This window comes from Watersipora subatra, chromosome 2 (assembly GCF_963576615.1).
Source record: "Watersipora subatra chromosome 2, tzWatSuba1.1, whole genome shotgun sequence".
Taxonomy (NCBI): Eukaryota; Metazoa; Bryozoa; class Gymnolaemata; order Cheilostomatida; family Watersiporidae; genus Watersipora; species Watersipora subatra.
The window spans coordinates 50774539-50780227 of NC_088709.1; the positions used below are offsets into that span (position 1 = coordinate 50774539).

General features: G+C 36.6%; 1 pseudogene; it reads left to right on the forward strand.

Moving 5' to 3' along the window:
- The first annotated feature begins 288 nt into the window (after positions 1-288).
- On the forward strand, positions 289-5350 carry LOC137388299 (poly [ADP-ribose] polymerase 2-like; annotated as a pseudogene).
- The last annotated feature ends 339 nt before the right edge of the window (positions 5351-5689 follow it).

The following is a 5689-nucleotide window of genomic DNA, read 5'->3' on the forward strand; positions in this document are numbered from 1 at the left end:
CGTATTTGACCAAGAGACATATACCTTTGCATGTAACTGAATTGTTGCGCTAATATGAACACTCCTTTGAATCAAACAGTTTCAAACCTTGTTAGTATTTTGAAATATATTTTTGAAAAGCTTGGAGTCAGAGAAGAACAGTTTTTGTCTAATGAAAGAGTACTTTACCTAAGCCAGCCATACTCTCAACTCTATGAAAGAAAACGAAGAAACTAACTTATGTTCTATTGTTAAAAGTATTTCTATTGCCTGATGTGTGTAATGTAACCATGATGTTGTTTTCAAAGGATGAAACATCCGGAGAGAATTGTGTCTCTTGAAATTCTCCAAGCAAAGATGGATTTGCTAGAGGTATGTCAATGAACTTAACAAGCCATGCCATGTACATAACATCACGAGTAACTGAGTCATGCACCATCCCTAGTAACTGAGTCATGTAATGTACCATCACTAGTAACTCAGTCATGTAATGTACCATCAATATTAACTCGGTCATGTACCATCACTAGTAACTGAGTCATGTAATGTACCATCACTAGTAACTCAGTCATGTAATGTACCATCACTAGTAACTGGGTCATGTAATATACCATCACTAGCAACTGGGTCATGTAATGTACCATCACTAGTAACTGAGTCATGTAATGTACCATCACTAGTAACTGAGTCATGTAATGTACCATCACTAGTAACTGAGTCATGTAATGTACCATCACTAGTAACTCAGTCATTTAATGTACCATCACTAGTAACTCAGTCATGTAATGTACCATCACTATTAACTCAGTCAGGTAATGTACCATCACTAGTAACTGAGTCATGCAATGTACCATCACTAGTAACTGAGTCATGTAATGTACCATCACAAGTAACTGAGTCATGTAATGTACCATCACTAGTAACTGAGTCATGTAATGTACCATCACTATTAACTCAGTCATGCAATGTACCATCACTAGTAACTGAGTCATGTCATTTACCATCACTAGTAACTCAGTCATTTAATGTACCATCACTAGTAACTCAGTCATTTAATGTACGGTCACTATTAACTCAGTCATGTAATGTACCATCACTAGTAACTGAGTCATGCAATGTACCATCACTAGTAAGTGAGTTATGCAATGTACCATCACTAGTAACTGAGTCATGTAATGTACCATCACTAGTAACTCAGCCATTTAATGTACCATCACTAGTAACTAAGTGTGCACTACCTTACTGTCTGCGCTCACAGAAGGTAAACAATGAATCGCTAATAGATGAATGTAACATTTGGAAGGTTTTCTTGGATAGATATTTTGTTTAAGGATTTTACAAATAAATGAAAATTGGACAAGTTTTGCCTGCTTTTAGTTGTTTGGCTCATCTACCAAGTTGACTTAGTTAAGTGATTGAAAACTTAACAAGTATGCGAAGTGTTTGTCTGTCTAGGCTTTTGGAGATATTGAGATTGCCGTGAACGTACTAAAAATGGGAGACTCGAACATTCATCCAGTAGATAGAAAGTACTTGTCACTTGAGTTTGACCTTGAACCAATGGATAAATTTTGCGATATATACAAGGTAATGCTACTTTTACTTCAACAGCTATTTTATACTCCTTATATTGACATATACGTACATTGGGCCGGTATGAATGTTTCTCTCTTTCAGTAGTAAATTATTATTTTCAGCCTTTAACTGGTATTTCAGCGTTTATTAGATTCTCAGTGCTGTTCAACTTACTGGTTATGTCATATATTAGTGTATAAACATCATATTAGATGAGACTGGACAACACTGGTCAATTGTTTAGCATCACTAGCCAATATTTGCTGGCCAGTTGTCAAGTTTTAGCCGATGGAAAACACAAATGTATTAAGGGTGCTCCTTAGGCAAACATCATTGACACAACCAAAGGTCTCAATGCAGTGCAATATTTACTAGTCTTACAGCCAATCAGCTACATGTATATACATTTCATTTCCACTAGCCAATGAGCCAGTTGTGTTCAATTTCCACTAGCCTATGAGCTGGTCGCATTCCTGTTCTACTAGCCAATGAGCTGGTCACATTTCGTTCCTATTAGCTAATGAGCTGGTCACATTCCTTTTCTACTAGCCAATGAGCTGGACACAGTCCTTTTCTACTAGCCAATGAGCTGGTTGCATTCCTTTTCTAATAGCCAATGAGCTGGTCACATTAAATTTCTACTAGCCAATGAGCTGTCTGCACTGCTCTATTCAACTGTCTAGTTTTGCAAACTGTATTAGGTCTACTGAGTGAATGTTACATTTTGCCTTTCACCTTGCTTATTGGACGCTTTGGTTCATTTTTTGTGGTAAATTCAATGGTTTTAACAAATTTATCAACCATCACAACTCTTCATTAATCACATGTTTGTATGATTTTGTTAGTTACTCAAAAGCTATTTGCTAAACATCCACACTTCCTCCCTCTACCAGTATTCCATAGAATTGTTGGACATATTCCATTGCGACAAAGGTCAGCCATCGGGACCAGATGTTGTCAATAAGTCAGTTGTATTTCTAATATTTTTGGTTGTATCTCCAATATTGTTTGTCGATTTCCAATATCGTTAGTCGTATCTCCAATATCGTTAGTCGTATCTACAATATCGTTAGTCATGTCTGCAATATCGTTAATCGTATCTCCAATATCGTTAGTCGTATCTCCAATATTGATAGTCGTATCTTGAACATGTTTAGTCGTATCTCAAATATTGTTAGTCATTTCCAATATTGTTAGTCATATCTCCAATATAATAGCCTGATTTCTTTACAGAAACTCTGTGTTTTTTTATTTATTTACTTTATGTTGGCTATTGTATGTAGGCCTGTCGTTTTCAGTTTCTGTGATTTCTTATGATTACTCAACTCTATGTCTATGTATTGTGTGCATGATGACTCATTCATATGGCTATATATTACGTGCATGATTACTCAATCATATGGCTATGTATTACGTGCATGATGGCTCATTCATATGGCTGTGTGAGCTCATCATTCTCTGGCTAACATGTACTGGCCCCACATTGAGTAGAATGCTACTCTGGCATGGCTCCAGGCTTACCAATGGGGTTAGAATTCTGGCTATGGGACTGAGAATTGCACCCTCGGGTGGCTCCTGTTACAGGTTACATGGTGAGTAAATTACAGTTTTTTCAAGGCCATGACAAAGATTTGTGTTACACTAGTAACCGGGTATAAATGAATTTGAAATCTTATACAGGTGTGACTGCTTCATCAACTAAAGGGTCCGGTATATTATAAGGGGTAGCCCTACCAGTAGCTCAGTGTTCAGCTATCTAAAGTTGTTGTAGTCTCCAAAAGGTAGAAGAGACTATTTGAGCTTTGAATAGCCATTAATATCTTACCTAGCAATGTCTCGTTCGCTATCAAGGTTAATATCCAATTTTACCTCCTAAATCTTCTTATGTAACCTCATCTTGCCTGCTATTTACCTGCTTCTGATAGCCAGTTTACTTTTCTGCGTTTCTTTTTGCTTCATAGTTTCGCAAGGGTGTCTATTTTGCTGATTGATCCAGTAAAAGTGCCATTTATTGCTTTCCAACACAAAATGTTGGATTGCTCCTGCGTAATGAGGTCATGCTAGGTAAGTTATATGTATGTTACCAAGTAAGTTATGCAAGCTAGACTGTTTAGATGTACACAAGGTAAGTTGTACCATCTAGATTTTTTAGATGTATGCTAGGTAAATTATACCAGTTAGACTGTTTAGATGTACGCTAGGTAAGTTATACCAGCTAGACTGTTTAGATCTACACTACGTAAGTTGTACCAGCTACATATAGACTGTTTAGATGTACACTAGGTAAGTTGTACTAGCTAGACTGTTTAAATGTAAACTAGTTAAGTTATACCAGCTAGACTGTCTATATACACACTAGGTAAGTTAAACTAGCTAGACTGTTTAGATGTACACCAGGTAAGTTGTACTAGCTAGACTGTTTAGATGTACACTAGGTAAGTTATACCAGCTAGACTGTCTAGATGCACACTAGGTAGTTATACCAGCTAGAGTGTTTAGATGTACACTAGGTAAGTTATACCAGCTAGACTGTTTAGATGTATACTAGGTAAGTTATACCAGCTAGACTATTTAGATGTACACAAGGTAAGTTATACCAGCTAGACTGTTTAGATGTACACTGGGTAAATTGTACCAGCTAGACTGTTTAGATGTACACTAGGTAAGTTATACCAGCTAGACTGTCTAGATGCACACTAGGTAGTTATACCAGCTAGAGTGTTTAGATGTACACTAGGTAAGTTATACCAGCTAAACTGTTTAGATGTACACTAGGTAAGTTACACCAGCTAAACTGTTTAGATGTAAACTATAGGTAAGTTCTACCAGCTAGACTGTTTAGATGTACACTAGGTAAGTTATACCAGCTAGACTGTTTAGATGTACACTAGGTAAGTCATACTAGCTAGACTATTTAGATGTACACTAGGTAAGTTATACCAGCTAGACTGTGTAGATGTATACTAGGTAAGTTATACCAGCTAGACTGTTTAGATGTACACTAGGTAAGTTATACCAGCTAGACTGTTTAGATGTATACTAGGTAAGTTATACCAGCTAGACTGTTTAGATGTTAACATTCAGTCTAGTAGCCATTCATGAGATTTTGGCTAATCTATCAAAGGTGCCTGAGCTCTTGCATCATGACCACCAGGTCAGCATAGTTGGAGGGTTTATTGTCTCTGTGCAGGTCAGCAAAATGAGATAGTCTCTTTAGACTACCGTACTGACAAGCTGCCTAAAGGAAAACACTCTGTAAAAGCTTGTGGGAAGATGACTCCAAACCCAAAGGGCAATACTGACCTGTAAGTCCATTTCATCGGGTGCCACCATTAAATTCTTATTGAATTTTTACTTGGTATATAAAGGAAACATTTACACCAAATACAACTTTTATATTATTACAAAAAATCAATCTGCATTAACTAAAGTTTGATAGACTCAACACCAGAAGACTTATGGAAAAATTATCAAATGCTTTAAGGTTTTCCATTATCGTATGAAGGCTGTTAATATTGAAGCAGTTTATCACTGCGATCATCAAGTAGTGATCATGTTCTTGTTGACTATAAATCGTTTTATCATGAGTTTAGATAGCTCTACATAGCGGTATATAATAGCGTATGATATCTGAATCACACAGGGATGGCATGACTGTACCAGTGGAAAGCCTAAGAAGACAGATACAGTCAACTCATCAGGTTATACGCTCTACAACAATGAGTACATAGTCTATAACACCAACCAGATTAAGATGAAATATCTTCTCAAGGTCAAGTTCAACTTTCGCTACTAACTCCTTCCATAGCAATGCCAACTAGGCTCGATTGCTTTAGTTCTTTCTTGTCAGTTTTCTTTGTACTGTCTCGTTGTTATGATTTTAGGCTTGGTTATTATATACATTTGTAGTTTTTAACTTTTTAGATTATTTCTGTTGGCACTATTGCACATTGTTCTATTCTTTACTGTGTAAATGAGGATAACAGTTAGCAAGGTACTGCTGCCGCTTGCCGTTAGTTGCCACTTTCTGTTAGTTTCCCCTTGCTGTTAGTTGCTCACAGTAAATGCTATCAAAAGTTCTTTCAAACAGCCAATCAAAACTTGCAAGGAACACTTTGCTAGGTTTTCTTATTAT